The sequence below is a fragment of the Grus americana genome, chromosome 5, assembly GCF_028858705.1.
Source record: "Grus americana isolate bGruAme1 chromosome 5, bGruAme1.mat, whole genome shotgun sequence".
In the NCBI taxonomy this organism is placed as follows: domain Eukaryota; kingdom Metazoa; phylum Chordata; class Aves; order Gruiformes; family Gruidae; genus Grus; species Grus americana.
Genome location: NC_072856.1, coordinates 13,287,229 through 13,304,381, shown reverse-complemented (window position 1 = coordinate 13,304,381; position 17,153 = coordinate 13,287,229). Strand labels below are relative to the sequence as shown.

Here is a 17,153-nt window from a genome sequence, read left to right as displayed (position 1 = left end):
TATAGAGAATTTACAAATACTTAAAATCTTTTGGGTTTGAGAGATCATGTTTTCCCAGGCATTCCAAGAAAGGTAATTTATACCTCATGATATTTCAGCAAAAAGAAAAAGCCTAGACAAAAAGTACAGGACCTGGTTCTCCTTCTAGCTGAAATGAGAGAGATTTATTTACCTGAATATGCATTAAAATACAAAAATACATAACAATAAAATTCTAAAATTACCAATACTTTGCGGGCTTGTGCTGCAGCACAGTCTATGTTTAGCACAATAAAACCTCAGCTTAGACTGGCATGTTAGCACACTACCATTTCTTAACATTAATAAAGACAAAACTGTCAAAGGAGATTTTGTGCAACACAAAAGCATGCTTGTCCGGCATTCGAGGTTGCTCCGCAGTGTACTTGGCACAGTAGGTTGGAATTACACTAACACGAGATTCAACATCAGGAATCTCAGGAACCTGTAATCCCAGAAAATTTCCCATTCATCTACTGATCCCAAAAGAGTTTGGAATTTACTTTAAAGGAAGAAATGTTATTACCAGCATCCAGATAATCCACTGTGCATCCAGCAATATTTATAGAAATATGAACCATGAAAAAGTGACATAAATTATTTGGAAGCGATCAGTATTTTCTGATTTTATATACAACTATGTACTCTACTGCAAAAAAGGAAAAGTATGTGCAGGAATCAACAGAGAGGCCTGTCCTTTAAAAGACATTTGCATAACAAACAGTAGTGGGAAAAACTTTACATTCCACCTCACTCCCGCCTTAACTATCTTATTCTACTAAGTATATCAGCAAAGCTGCCATGAGCAGATGCTAACACTGTAATTAATTCTCAGGACCCTTTTGTTTTACTATAGGGAAAGAACGTGAAATAGTTGGGTGAACTAAATTGAGCATCAAGTACATTCAGTTTGCTGATGGCAAATTGATTTTTTTCACAGCAGGCTATCAGTACAATTTCAGACAAACATTTCATTAAGATACAGCATACATAACTCCTTATAACTTTGAACTACCTTCAACACAACATTAGGATCCAAGAGCAATCAAGTCTTTAAGATTATTCTTCAAATAAAAAACGGGCATTTGACACCATGTTCTCCAGACAGAGTAAAATAAAAATCAAACTCAAAAACTTGCTTGTACAGCATTTAAGTTTACTAACAACATAGCTGGCGTGAACTGTTGCATGGCAATTTCTATATGAATTTCCCAGCATTTTCTTTAAAATGTTTTAAACGCCTGATGTCAGTTCTTGATGAAAACCCACACAATCCCTGTTACTTTTTTTCCAAATGGCTTGTCACAGCAGTGCTCCTCTGGTGACTCGGCACAGAGGCCAGCTGGCTTAGCAGTACAACAGAACATGGAGAAATATTCTCCCTAGTGTCTGACAGGCAGGTGGGTCATTCCTCTGCACCTCTCATGAAGTTTGTCATGAAGATGGAAGCAGTAACAGAGAAATACCAAAAAAAGAGAACTCTGAGCAATGCTACTCACACAGTCCAAACCCTACCAATTTTCTCCAACTCATCCCACTGGAAGGTCTTCTGCAACACCAGGTGATTCAAAGCAGGAGGCTGGAAGGAATCTGAGCAGGATAAACAAGAAGTGGGATTGAACTGGGGAATGCAGAAAACAGTATTGCACAAAACTGATATGAATTTATTACATTTAAGTAGAGAGTCAAACATGTTAATTATTCTAATTTGGGTTCAGCAGTGACTAAAGTTGATCCAGATCAACAAAACTCGAAAATAACAAACAGTTCATGCCGAATTCCTGTTCAAGAAAAAAATAAAAAGAGAAGAAAAAAAAGTTCAAGTCAGTACTTCCTCTAGGTTCAGTTCAATTAGCTGTACTTATATGAAAACCAGTGGAAAAAATGCTGCCTTGTTTACTGTTTTTCTCCTAACCTTTCAGATAGGGTTACTGGGCCTCTACTTAATGAGAATTTTTAGTTGAAAGCTCAGCCTTTAAGTGCTTTCCAGCCTGCTGCCAGAAACGATGCTGAACCCTGTACAGCAACAGGAACTACCAATTTATCTTCCTCCTCTATTCACTCCTGTCAGATATTACCAGCCCTCTCTCCTTCTGCCCTACCCATCCCATGGACTCTTATCTCATGTGTGCCAAAACTTGCTTCTCTACTCCCATCAAGCACCTCCTACTCCCTCCCAGATTCCCACTCTGCCTTTTCTCCATCTCATCTAGTACTCAGCTGCATCTTCACAGGCTCCAGTCATCTTTTCGCTGATAATTTTTCCCCAGCTCCTTCCTTAGCTATCTCTGAACCAGTTTTTCCTAGTGCTTCATTCCTTTCCATTCTCTTTCACCTTCTTGATATTCTCCCCTACCTCTAGCAGTAAAGGCCTGAATCTCTCTAAAAGCATCCAAATTCCAAGCCCAGTGGGAGATATCAGAGGTACTGGTTACCTTTATCGTGCCAGTCTAAACTTGAACCTGCAAAGGTTTAGTAGAGCCCACAGTCTCACACCCAAACTAGTGACAGGTAGTAGATATATTTAAAATGATGAGCTGATAAAGGATATACTCACCCATCTGTAATGGAAGAGTTGAATGCAGCTGTGAAATACGTATTTGAAACAGTGTTGTAAGTAAAACATAAGTATTTCGTTTAAGTGGCCCAAATCAGGACAGAGTGTCAGATTACAACTGAATTTTTGTAATTGCAAGAATTTTTAATTTTTTCCACAGTTGATGTTAAAAAAAAAAAAAATTGTTAACAAGGAGTTTTAGATGGCTCATTCATTTTAACTCAGCCAATTATTCTGTATACTTGAGTGGTTTTTAAGAACGCAAATTTGATGCACAAAAATCTCTCAATACGGGGAAATTCATCATTTTTTCCACGTGAAGGAGTTCAGTGAAATATCTAACTGTATGTGAAAACTCAAAGAACAAATACAACTAATAAATCACAACCAGAGTGTCCTCAGTTCTGTTACACTTGCTTAAGAAGATGAAACAAAACACTTTTTAATTGGTTGTTCCTTGTTGCTTTCTATATAGTGCTGCTTTCCCTATGAGATTTAAAATGATAAGGAACTGGAAATTAGGAAGAGAATTAGTCCGTTATTCTGCAGCAATGACACAATGATTAATTATATTAGTTTACTGCCCCTTCTGCTTTAAAACCCTGCAGTCATAAAATGAGTTTTGTTCAATATTCCAGAAGGGATATGAGAATTGAATTTACACAATTTAACAAATTCCTGCAGGAAAGCCATACTCATCTAAGATAGTAGATGGATGAACCCTCTAATTTACAATAATATGCAGATGACATACCCCTTACGGAGCAATGCACAGATAAGGAAACTTCCCAAATGAATCAGAAAAAAGACTGTGAAGGGACATGGGTGATCATGATCAGGCAAGTCTGAGCTTGTGTGTCCTCCTGGAAAGCACTCAGAAACTTTTTACTGTAGTTCTAGCTATACCTAATAATTATACTTTCTTTTACCTAGGTCTTTTTAAGCCACCTACTATTTTAAACACTCTAAGCATTTTCTAAGCCCTGCTGAACATGAAATAATGGCTACTAGTGTCTAGGGGAGGCAGATGGAGGCTTAAAATCACTGCCATACCAACACAAATCCCCACAACTTCCGTGTCTCTGGTAATAATGTATTTTAGGAAGAGCATCTTACTTTTGAGGAACAACATTTCTGCCACATTTTCAATGGTGGAAAACACCTAAATGCAATCCTACCTTCTCACTGTATTGCTTTTGCATGACATTATTACATAAATCAAAATCTTTACTTTTAATTAGCTGACTTTTTTTTCTCTCCAGAATTATGAATAATATCGTAGTTCTGGAAAATGAAACGCATATCTTAACCACAAAACATCTATGGCAACAGAAGGCAAGACTCTGCATCTAACCTTTGTGCCTTAGCCCTGGCAGAGACAATGTTTTCTAGTTTTAGAACATCAAAATAAACTGACTGTAACGCATTACCTCTGTGTTTAAATGAAAAATACAAAACAGAACTTTTATATGAAGAATGCAAGGGCTTTATAGGATCAAGGTCTACACAGTTATGAAGTAGATTTGATCAAAGCATTTGAATGTTTGTATTGCAATATAATCAGGACATAGCTACATTATTGGGAAATAGGAAAACGGTAGCAGTAAAATTGAAGGACATATATATGGTTTGATTTAGCAAATCGGCATTTCATATCACTAACATGCTGTATTTCAGTAAAGTAACTTTTAGATGACCTTTTCTGTAATCTCTGCATAAACTGGATTATTATGGACAAACAGAGAAAGTTAGCAATGCATGTTACCTAAGAATACTTTTAATATAAAAATTAAACCCTGTACTTTATCACAAATTCAGTTCATAGGGAAAACAGACAAACTGTTAAATATGAGAAAATACCAAATTCTTCAGCTACTAAACCAGAAAAATCTAGATAGTGACATTTTACTCATTTTCAGATAAATTAACTTTGTATTTTTCAACTCATTGAAACTGCATGACACACAGAAATCACATTTGACGCATAGATAAACTCAGAGCCATACCAAAAATCCACCACCTCCCACAGTACGATGGGGCCTGCAGAAGGGGCTGGCAGGAGCAAGGGGTCTGCTCGTGCAGGGAGGGAAGAAACAAAGGCGAGGGCCCCCCGCAGCCTCTCCCTGCCCGCAGGCAGCAGAGCTGGAGGCACAGGTGTTTCTCCCTCAGGGAGGGCATCCTTCTTCAGCCTACCTCCTCCCTCGGATGGCAGTCACGGACTGAGGTCTGGCTGCACAAGGGAGGCCTGGGCAGCTCCACCACCAGGTAGAGGGACAGGGGTCACTGCCAGCCTGAACGTGGAGTTTTCACACTTGTGCTCTGCTGCCCGTGTGGTGAAGAAGGTCTCACCTGGATAACAAGGACTAAAACACTCTCTTGCTTGAATTATTTAAGGGATGATGCAGTTAATTCAGGGAAAATAATTTTAAAAATCCTAATTCTCGCAGTACTTTTTAACCCCAGTCATTTCCCTGGGCACACACCATCCTCAAAGTCAGACCCTAAGCTCTGGCCCAGCAGCCAAGAAGCCGCCTTACCAAACTCTCCCCTGCCTCACAGGACCCAGGAGTGGCCACCCCCACCCCCCTGTGTCGCCCTGGGGACCCTCTGTGTACTGGGATTTTGTCAGAGCTGCAGTAGCACCCATGAGCACCAGGTGCATGCACTCTCCTGGGTGGGCTCGATAATTGCTCAACAATTAGCAAAAGCACTGTGTTCTGTTCCCTGAGATTGCTACGGCAAGGGTGATGATTGGACCTATGTCCACCTTGGCCCTCCACATGTGCCATGGCTTGTGGTGCCCTTAACTCAATTATGGGTTTCCTTTTAATTTAACTCGGTCCTAAGTCTGTTATTGCAGGTTTCTTTAAACCTATGGAGTTGCTTCTTGCCCCTCCCTACCTCTGAAATTCAGAGCACTCCCCTGAGGCCTCCAACACAGAGGTTTGCTACTGCCTGGCTACTCCTCATCACCTCAGCCCAGGCGGTAACTGAACCATGACTGTTCCAGTTTCCAGCCCAGCACTGGACTGGTCCCATCTGATTCTCAGATGTGCTGTGAACGGGCACACTCACCTGCTCTGACTCATCGGTGTGTTCCATTTATCACTGCAGTTTTGGGTTGTTCTTCGATAGCCATGGGCTATATTCTGCAGACAAATCCAGGCCCAGTGCTGTGTATTCATAAATTCTGGTATGTTCATAAAATTCTGTGGGAGAAGTTGAGCAGTAGGAGTTACTGTCTGGCCTGCCTGTAACAAAGAGCTTAATCTCTGGCATCAGATTAACTCAGACCCAGATAGGTTTATCTTAGAAAAAACCCCACCACAATAGTCTTATATATTGGTATTTCTAATATACGTTAAGAGCATCACATATAATCGTACTACAACTAATTACACTTCTTTCCCCAAAGTTGCTCACTATTGGAGAGACAGTAAAGCCAGCGGGTACACAACGTCACAGCAATGCTTATGCCTGCAGTCAGCTCCCAGCTCAAGAGACAGCACCTTTGGGCATTAGAGCATTAAAAGCTACATTCAAGCAGTAACTATACATTTTCTTTTCTGTATTTTCCAATATTCTTTCCATGTCAAAAATTGTCATTTCACTTTCACAGATATGAATGTCTGAAGTACCTGATTGAAATGTATTTGATTTTCCAGTAAAAAACAAAGAAAAAAGGTTCTATTTTTAAAATTGCCTTTATTCTGCTCATTATACTTATAAAGGCTCATTGCCTTTATTCTGCTCATTATAAAATATGAATCTGAAGTTGCTGCAGTCTCCCTCGAGTACCACAGGGTACTCAGTCCCAGCTTGTGCTGAGTCGAAGGGGCTCACTTCAGCAGCCTCTCCTGTTGTGGTATGTGGGGAGGCTCTGTGTTAACCCAGGCAGGTGGCATGCACCCCTGCTTGCGTTTCAGAGGGCAGGCAAACAAACACAGCATTAAAAGGTGGCGAGAGGAAAAAAAAAAAAAAAAAAAAAAAAAAAAAAAGAAAGAAAGAAGAAAGAAAGAAAAAGAAAGAAAGAAAGAAAGAAAAAGAAAAAGAAAGAAAGAAAGAAAGAAAGAAAAAGAAAAAGAAAAAGAAAAAGAAAAAGAAAGAAAAAGAAAAAGAAAAAGAAAAAAAGAAAGGAAGAGAAAAAAACCCCACAGATTCCTGCATTGCTAAGCAGTGCATGACAATGGTTTCAGCAAGGTTCTCTCAGCACAGGTATCATGCCATTTTAAATCTTGAATGTCTTAGCTGAACACAGGAAAAAATGAAGGGGCAAGGGAAAGAGAATGCTGAATAGCTACGGCAAAAAAGAAAAACTATTATAGTAGCTTATTGAACTTAAGTAGATGTATAATCTTAAAAGGTATCTGAATGCAAGTCAAACCTAATGGAGTCAGTGACAATCTTTAAGATGCCTCCCCTCCTGCTCCCTTGCCTAGACTTCCATTACATTCTTAAGAGTCTGGCTTCTCCTAACAAAACCAGCATTGACTCCTCTGATTTACTTCAGTAACAATTGGTCCTACAGATGAGAAATTCAAAAAGCCAGGCTTAAAAACATTCTCCACAACTATTACTATCACCATATTAAACAGACCTTTGAAACCAGTATTATTCAAATGGATAGGCCACATTGCCAGAGTTTAATATTAAACCTCAGAAATTTGCCCGTTTAGTAACTGAGGTTGTAAGGACTAAGGTAATAGATGAATCAGTTACTCCAGGTAAATTATTATGCATTCCTTGTATGCCAGTGTAGTTGTCATTATTTTTTCCTGAAAAAAAGATTATTCATTTACTAGGCATAAAGACATGGGTATGTATTTGTCAGCTCTGGAATAATCTGAAAGCAAGTAAAATTGGCTATGGTCACAATTTAGGGACAAATTGTAGTTCTCCCTGCTTTGGGTACAATTTCATGGCATTCCCACTAAAATTTGAGCACTTGTGCTGTCCTTTCTTTAGGGGTATTGAATTTTTCCTTGCATGGAGTGAGCCTCGTGTTGGAGTCCCTAGTTGCTTTAACGTGGGCACAGCACCTCCAGTTCTGTTCCTACTGACGGTGCTAGCTGTGACCAGGAGCATCAGTGCTAAGAGAGCTTTCTCAAAGGCTTATTTAATAAATAACAAGGCCTTCCAGACAAAAAGGTATGAATGCAGGAAGGAAATGGATTGTAAGTATATTTAAATTCCTCAGTATTTACTATCCCTAAGAGTTTGGGAAGAGCCCACTTAAGCCGTCTCTCTCTCTCTCTCTCTCTCTTGTCCTTTCAAGCATCCTTTCCAGATGACTTCAGTTTCAGTCTGAGAAAAAAATACATCATGGCAAGCGGAGCCCAAGCTGACAGTGAGTGACGTAGGTAAGTCTGAGAAAGGCCACTTCCAGTAGAAGAAGTCATATGTAACATGCCAGCTACAGAAGAAAAATTGCTTGTTTGACCACAGTGGCTTACGAGCCAAAAACAACTCTGACTCCTCTAAGGTACCTCCATCGCAGACTGATGTTCCAATACACAGTTGTTAAACAAGTGCATTATTTCAGGCATGTTCATCCGCCCCCAGGAAAGCAAGCCAAGAGCCAGCTCACACAACCGCCCAACAGTCATCTGGGCTAAGGGCAAGAGGTCTTTATACAGGATGGGTGACAACAGAAATATGTGATCTAATCTCATGCAGGGCTGTTTTCAGGGGGTTTTCTCCATTGTCCGCGGCCAGCTGTCTGACTGGCTAACTGCCTTTTTGGGTCAATTAGAGCAGGATTGCTCTTGTGAAGTAATTGCACACATACAATATGCAGACTCCTTTTATAACAAGAAGTAATCCCTCTATTCAGATCTGAGAGGTTTTAATATAACCTTTTTCAGGCCTTCTGGTGGTTGCTCCCAGCCTGCCTGTGCTGTAATTTACCTCCATTGTGTCTGGGTTGAGCTGACCTGGCTTGTTCAGAGTCTCATATAGGTCCATCATTTGTTTATCCCATTGGCAGCCTTTACAGAGGACACTGCATTGTCTCTGTGTTCCTTCCACTTAAAGGTTCAAGTTGAAATAATCTGTGTATCTTGCCAGGAAACTTAAGACCAACAAAAGTAAATAGTCCTGTCAAATAAAGGTCATCAGTTAATAAGAGAAAAAGCATTCAGTATTACGATGGTACGACAACAATAGTGGGGCTAAAAGACAAAACACATCAAAGCCTCACATAGAAAATGATACTTTCTCATGCCACATTTCATTTTTCAGTTCAAAATGTTAAGTACAAGTAAGAGCCACATATGAAGAAAGGAACCACTGTGAAAGCTGCTGTGCTTCTCTCAGTCAGTACAAGACAATCTTGACCTTCATGCCATAATATTAAGCCAGAGTTCTTGAAAGGAGGCATTGTTTCAAAAGCCAGCCGCTTTTTGAAGGGTGAGAAATGCCTGTTAAGGACTAGGTTGAAACCCCTGAGGTCACATTATGTTTGACATGTGACATCTAAACTTCTTTATCTAAAAGGGGAATTTTAGAAAGCTCTCACTCCTCTGTGCTACTTAACTGTGCTTTGAACAGAATCCAGCATAAGTGTGTACTTACGGAAAGTCCATGGGAAAGCTTCAGATACGGCTTTAGATATCCTCGCTATTTATCTAAATATTTATCTTGTGATGTGTGAGTATACCTGCTTCTCTCCTTAGGGCCTGCAGAAGGTTATTTTTATCTCGGATAGGTATGGCTTTAAATACGCAGTAGATAAAGTACCACCAGCCCCACCCCCCTCCATCAATAGCAACACCAGAGCCAACAGTTACCAGAGAATTAAAATGATGTCATTTATCATACAATAACCTGATTCTAATAAGAGCCCATAGATGTAGATGCACAGAAATTTTTACCTCCTTCACAGCACAGAGCATAAGAAGCTTATCAAGTGCCAGTACCTTTAACTAATTGCCATGCCAGTGACGATATGACATTAAGAGCTGCAGCGTCACTGACAACGGGTGAAATCTGGGAAGCGTTATTTAGACAGACAGAGCAGTAAATACTTACCTAAATTTTTTTTAGACAACCTGACTTCTCGAATCTTGCAAAGCACTCCACTTGTATTAATTTCTCAATGCGGGCTCATTTTGGGGCAGGGCGTCATAGCAAAAGGCAAACATTAGCAGCACATGAAAATGGCAAAATCTCAAAATCTTGGACGTTAATTTTACCACCTCTTTGGTGATCGGGATCCTTTAGCTCCATCTGCTGGTACCAGGGACCCTGCAGCAGCCTGCGGGGAGGCCACACGCACCCGAACACTCGGAACAAGAGGCAGTGGCACCCGCGGGTGGAATGGCAAATTTAACGTGAACCTCTCTGGGAGGATGCTGCTGCAAATTCAGAAGTTCCCCCACGAAGTGAAAACAAACACCGCCTGGCCACGATGTTCAGCCCTCTGACAGCTGGAGCATCCGGTCAGTCAGTCTCATTGTTCTGTGATACGAGAAAGGCACACGTTGGTACATGAAATGTGGAAGATTTGAAAGATTCACATGGATATCTACAGGAGAGACAGAGCACGTCGTCTTCATTTGGCTGTGGAAAGTCTCAAGTATCAACAAATGAGCTCAAGAATCACTGAGACTCCATAGAAGCTATGAAGAAGATATGGTACATGAGGACATTTCAAAAAGCGTGAGGAGCTTACGTTTAGGTAACTTGCACCCAGATTGTCAAATTCTTGCACGCGACCCTTTTTAAAAGTGTGCAATATCAAATATCCTAGCATTAATGTCCCCAAAATAGTTACCAATAAGTGGTAAAAACCCCACAAGCAGACAAGCTCTCTTAGTCCAATTTTTTTTTTTCAATAGTGTCTCAAATCAGTTTCTTTTTTGACTATAGAAACATATCAATTTCAGAGTCAGTGCATCGGTCCTGCCGCAGTGGAAACTGGCCTTTCACGGCCCTCCACTGAAGTGTTCCCTGATTTAACCCAGGTGAGAATCTGGTCAAATAACTGTATAAGAGTAAGGCTTATTTGTGTATCTTCTCAATGAGATTTCACTTTACAGCTATTTACAAAGCTCTTTTTATATCCAACAGCTTTGATGCAACTATACATACTTTTAAGAAATAGTGTTCGTTTATTGTTAATATCTATTTATATGGCCACAGCTTTATTAGAAATGTGGCTGTTCTATCTCTTCCATAATTAGTGCATAAGGGTTAGAGAGATTTTTTGAAAACTCTGCTGTTTTGACACTATTCATACACAAGTAAATCTCCTTTGACAAACACTTTCAGCTTGGTTTTCTCATATATTTGAATTTAAGCACCATCTTTTTCTAGAAAGAAAATAAAGGGGAAAATTATTTTCCCTCTTTCCCTATAATACCAGATTGAGAGAGCGCTGTCAAGAGATATATAAGCACTAACTGTTTTCTACTGGATACTTAAGGGAAACAGATGGGTGTAATTATGGTTTTATGGAGATCTTACCTAAAATGCTCATACTCAGCTGCCACATTACAGTTTGATTCTCGGTGATAAATACATATATTAATCTTTGTAAAGGTCTATAGAGACTTTAAGCTAAAGGGGAACATACAGCTTCATAGCTACCTCACAGGGAAAGAAACCACATTAAAAGCAGAAGGCGCAATGATACCGGAACCTCCAGGAGCAGGAGAGTGCTCGTTGCCTAAAAGAGCTAAAATCATGCTGCAAATCAGCAGAGGGAGCCAACTGCCTTGTTTTACAAGTGCCAACTCTGCTTGCTACCCTACAGTCAGCCTCGCAGCCTGCCTGCCAAATCTCTACATTGCTTTACCACAGGGTGGAGAATCTCCCCTTACTCGAGAGGAGTAGGTTGCCTCGCTGTGTCATTTGGTCTAAAGGAAATATTGGGAAAACCTGAGCTTTGCTGCATCATTAAAGTTTACTGACCCATCCAGGTTGTGCCACCGTCCCTGGAAGTGACCGGTACCTAAATGCTTTTGAGGAATCTGAGAAAACACCCATTTGGTTACAAAATCTAACTGAAGGAAAAATTTAAAAAGTTATCTTCATCTCCTCCCACCCTTTTACTACTGCATTTTATCTTTTCATATGAGCTGCAGAAGCAGCTTTGCTTCAGTGGGGACAGTTATACATAGAACTTAACTTCTCTGACAAAACCAGCAATAACAACACTGCAATGGCACCCCCATAGTATCACCCTTCTGTGGGTTTTTTTTCTTGTTCCCATACAATGGGACAGTGTAAAACCAAGGAGAAAGCAGATACTTATCATGATGCATTTTAAAGTCTGAACTGCGGTTTTGACAGAGTAATATGAACACAAAAGTCCATGTGATTTTGGATCTCTACTTCCAGAACCACTCCCCCCCCCCCCCCCAGAAATTACAAGAAAACATGCATAAGGTTAAAAGACACAGTCCTGCTGCCCCCAGCTCAGAGAGTCTTTTCCTCACAAGATCTGTTCCTCTTTGTTTCTCATCCTTGATGATGGTGGGTTTGAAGGCTAAATTATTGCTGAGTGACCTCAGTTAAATCAATCAGTCTTCAAACCATTTACACAGGTACTCTTGAGGGAACAATTTGATTAGCTAATCATTTAATTACAAACTGCTGAATTAATAATGCAGGAGAACTTAACGCAAAATGAGAAGGGCATTATAAGACTGACAGCTGGGAAGAGGTGAGGCAACCAATGTAAATTTATTTGTAAAGTGAACATACATTATTTGAAAGCAGTAAAATCTAATAAATGCAGAATCAGACTAATTCTGCAGGTATCTTTCCTTCTGCTGCCAGAGGAATAGAAATGTGAGTTCTGTGGCTATAGACAGACTCAGATATTTACAGTATTTCCTAATTAGGACCAGTGAAATTATATATTCTCCTTCTATTAAATATCCTTCTGCTGTATGACTCATCTAGTTAGCAGATGAAGGGTGTGCTGGAGCAATACTTTTCCCAGCTCAGGGCTGAATGTCTCCAGGGTGCTCCCACCTCTCCAGCACGTATCTGCAGCAGGCTGCCTCTCCCCTGCCCCGGGGATTACAGTTACAGGCCCCATGGCATGGGTCTCAGGCTGGCATGATGCAACACAACACAGCATAGCACAGCACTAGCAGTCTAGGGAGAGCTTTGAATATGATGCAAGAGCTATGACCAAGCAGTGAGACTGTCACCTCATAAGATCATTGCTGTGATTTCTTGTCCAGGAGATTCATGCCAATTAATAGTGCTGTCACTGCAGAGATTTTTGTGGTATTTAAAACATCAAAAATAAAGATGAAGACCTTCATTTTTCTCAAATGGTATGGAATATTTCTTTTGGGAGCCTTTATGAGGTTCATTCTCTGGAGAAAATGCAACCTGTTTGTGATATTCCTGAGATTACCTCACTCAGACAGAGATTATCATTATAGCAACTGCATTGCCCAGGCCACTGCGACTGCTCCTGTGTTGTAAGGCAGTAGTAGGTTTGCAGCAGCAGATTGAGCATTGCCCCGTTCCCCTTCACTGGATAAAACTTCCCTCTAGATAAAAGGTTTGTGTGATTCTCAGCACCGCTCCAGGGCCGGAGATGCTAACCTCAAGCACCATTTGCAGCACGCTGCCAGAGCCAAATCCCCTCCTCCATAATGCATGGTTTTAGCTGTGCATCCCAAACCTGAAATGTCTCACAATACTTTCATTTAACATTGCTAGATGATAATCCTGTAACCAGGTCCGAGGGCTATATTCAGTTTCCATCTCTGCTGCTCACTTGTTCCATTAACTTATCATGCTGTTTTTCAGTTATAAATGGGAAATATTTATAAGTACATCACAAACATGGATGAGAGCCAGTTTACCAGTGTTTCTAAAGCCCTGAGAGACCACAGGAAACAAGAAACAGTGTCCAGCGTTTGCTTAAAGCACTCATTTTTTTAAGGTTATTTCTCATAAACTGAAGCTCACCTGTATGTGTTAATATACTGCACTGCAGATGCCCGAGGTATTTACAATTATGTGTAAGATACAGCACAGAGTTTGGGTAGGATGTATACATGAATTTTGAATTGATTTTCACTTTATCTAAGCTCTATGTTGTTTATTTATACCACAGAATAAAATATCCTGTAAGTTTTTTGTTTCATTTCTGTGATTTACAGAACACTTTCGCACAGTCTGCTGGTTATATAGCTATCATCCCACTCTATTAATATTTTCATTATTAGAGATTAAGGGTGTTTTCCATTTGCTGTTCAGCTGCAGGAGAACACTGCATAGCTTGGCCCAGTGATCTGTAAATTCAGAAACATTGCACTATGCACCACAGACTACACAATATGGCATAGACATGTGCAGAAACTGTTTCCTTGACTTAAATTTCGGGCTGTTTTAATGCTGTCGTAAGAAACATTAAAGGTGTAGTAAATAGCGAAAGTGCGATTATTTATAGAATAAACTGACTTGTAAATTATTGTATGATCCAGAAATGACTACATAAATAATCCCACCACTCCTATACCCTAACTTTCCTACTACAACACAGTTTATCTGTTTTACTTTCAGTGTCTGAAGATAGCACTGTTCTGCTGGGTTTTCATCATCGTTCTACACTGACATTTGCTGGGCCCAATATAAAACCAGATTAAGTTCTATGAGTTTCTACGAGCATAACTCAACATTTGAAACACTATTAGGGCACTATGTTTGTTCATTCAGCCAGGAGAGAAGTTCAGCCCAGTGCAGGCAGTCAGCACAGGACCTGGCAACCAGCTGAGTCTATAACGTCTATCCACAGGAGCAAATCTCACCATTTCAGAGGTACAATCAAAACATTAGCTGTGATTTGAATATTTTACAATGTTTTCACTGTAAATTTCCCATAAGTCGCCTCATGACTTCCCTGTTTGTCCCATACCTGCACTGCATCAAGACACGATAGGAAGTGTCCTGTAAAAAATTAAATACTACCAAAACATTTTCTAGAGCAGGGTATCATGGAATAATGAGCAAGTACTGAATTTATAAAAGATGTAAGAACTATTCCTGCTTTAACTTCATCAGAAGCAAGAGCAGGCTAATAAGCAAACAACAAAAAATATTCAAGTATGTTTCATTTCCTGCCCAAATGTCAGTGTATAAAAATAGATTGTATTTTTTTCCATCTAAAGTGAACTCACAACTGTTAATGAGAAACATTGTGAAAAAGTCATTCTAGTGCAATCAGGTAAGGAAGGAGTGTTGGAATAAAGGACAGATATATCATCTCAGCACAGACCATTGAGGAACATAGCATCTATGTTATGCCTAAAATAACTGACATCTTTATCATCTGTATCAGAAACCTGGATTCCCTCACTGACTTTCACAACAAATTTAATAAGCATTGCCTCAGTATCTGACTGCCTCTGGAATGCTTCTTGTGGTGGGTTGACCCTGGCTGGGGGCCAGGTGCCCACCAGAGCCGCTCTCTCACTCCCCTCATTCACTACACAGGGGAGAAAAGGCATAACGAAATGCTTGTGGGTCGAGATAAGGACAGGGAGAGATCACTCACTAATTATCGTCACGAGCAAAACAGACCAAACTTAGAGAGGGAATTCATCTGATTTATTACTAGGCAAAACAGAGTAGAGGAATGAGAAATAAAATCAAATTTTAAAACACTTCCCCCCACCCCTCCCATCTTCTCGGGCTCAACTTCACTCCCGGCTTCAACCTTCCCCCCCTCAGCGGCACAGGGGGACGGGGAATGGGGGTTACGGTCAGTTCATCACACGGTGTTTCTGCCGCTTCTTCATCCTCAGGGGGAGGACTCCTCTCATCGTTCCCCTGCTCCAACATGGAGTCCCTCTCACGGGGTGCAGACCTTCAGGAGCAAACTGCTCCAGCGTGGGGTCCCCCACAGGGTCACAAGTCCTGCCAGCAAACCTGCCCTGGCGTGGGCTCCCCTCTTCACGGGTCCACCGGTCCGGCCTGGAACTTGCTCCAGCGTGGGCTTCCCACGGGCCTCAGCCTCCTTCAGGTGCCTCCACCTGCTCCAGCGTGGGGTCCTCCACGGGCTGCAGGTGGAATCTCTACACCCCCTCATCCTTCCTCCATGGGCTGCAGGGGACAGCCTGCTTCACCATGGCCTTCACCACGGGCTGCAGGGGGATCTCTGCTCTGGCGCCTGGAGCACCTCCTGCCCCTCCATCTGCACTGACCTTGGTGTCTGCAGAGTTTCTTACATCTTCTCACTCCTCTCTCTGGCTGCAAAAGCTCTCTCTAAGTGTTTTTCTACTTCTTAAATTTGTTATCACAGAGGCGCTGATTGGCTTGGCCTTGGCCAGCGGCGGGCCCGTCTTAGAGCCGGCTGGCATTGGCTCTGTCAGACACAGGGGGAGCTTCTAGCAGCTTCTCACAGAAGCCACCCCTGTAGCCCCCCCGCTACCAAAACCTTGCCACGCAAACCCAACACACTTCTGTACTGACATAATCATCCTAGGGGCTACAATCAAGATCAAGAATAGTGACTTACAAACTAACATTCACAGCACAACCATAAACCAGTGTTCCTACTTCCATAAAATTGGTAACCATCTCTAACACTCTTCAAAATCAGTAAAATACTCCCTGACCTTCAGACACTACCCTATGTGCTCTGGGAAAAGTACTTGCATGTCTTATCTCCTTAACCTAAAAAGGACTTTTCTACAGCGAAAATATACTGCGAGAGAATTTACAGGGAATCCGTTACAAATTACACCCTATTCAGGAAGAAGTTAACTGAATAGTATCTTTCAAGAACCGCTTTTCAGACACTTGGAATGAAAATGGAGCAAGTGGAGCTAGATATTTGACAGCAAATTTGAACGTTGCAATTTCTCATCTCCACAGGAAGTACTCCCACCACAGTAAACACTTTTCACAACAAAGCCATCCAAATACCATGCCCTTACTGTTACATATCCTAACATAAACTTCTACAAAAGTTTACTTAGTAGACTAAATGCTACCAATCTTCTAAACGCTCTCATGAAAATGTGAATAACTGCACACTAAAATGGACTTTCATATACATTTACTAGAGGACAGGAACAGACAGTGGGGTAACATCTCGCAAAAAAACAATCACTCCACCTCTTACTACTTGCTCCTGATCCACAAAGACAGCTTCAAAAGATGTGCATCCTCCGTAGCCCACGACTACTGCCTATCTTTATTTTCACTCAGATTCTCTCATTGATATCTAATTAAAGTCAGAGAAACTCAGCTGGTGTAATAGCTCTGAAGTCTATTGCCTGTATTTCACACTTGAAGGAATTGCATGCCTAGAAGTTTTCCTACATTTTCCTGTTTATACAATAAAAAAATTACCTCTATCTACAAATTCTCTCTTAACTATGTTGGAAGAGCAGCACAGCTGTAACCCTGAAAGAAGGATTCCTTACCCCTCAAGCCAGTAGGCCTCCAGGTCAGAAAGTCGCTGCTGATAGTTTTATACTCCCATAACCCAAACTGAGAGGAACCAATAACAATAGAAAAATACTTGCAGTGTCTGCTTGACTTTTTACTACTAGAGTATTTTTGTTCTATTTTTTGTAAATTATTCTATAATTCTTCAATT

At 40.9% G+C, this 17,153-nt stretch overlaps 1 protein-coding gene and 1 long non-coding RNA gene across 4 annotated transcripts in view; both read right to left on the bottom strand.

The window, feature by feature from the left end:
* LOC129206862 (uncharacterized) overlaps positions 1-1,650 on the bottom strand; it is a 54,622-nt gene extending 52,972 nt beyond the window's left edge. The window contains exon 1 of the long non-coding RNA XR_008577301.1: positions 1,534-1,650. This is a non-coding gene — a long non-coding RNA (uncharacterized LOC129206862). The remainder of the gene's footprint in view (positions 1-1,533) is intronic.
* Positions 1,651-8,601: 6,951 nt separating this feature from the next.
* TRIM66 (tripartite motif containing 66) overlaps positions 8,602-17,153 on the bottom strand; it is a 64,735-nt gene continuing 56,183 nt past the window's right edge. For all 3 annotated transcript variants that reach the window (XR_008577293.1, XR_008577297.1, XR_008577299.1), the window contains one exon: positions 8,602-8,671. The gene's annotated coding sequence lies outside the window, so the exon portion shown is untranslated. The remainder of the gene's footprint in view (positions 8,672-17,153) is intronic.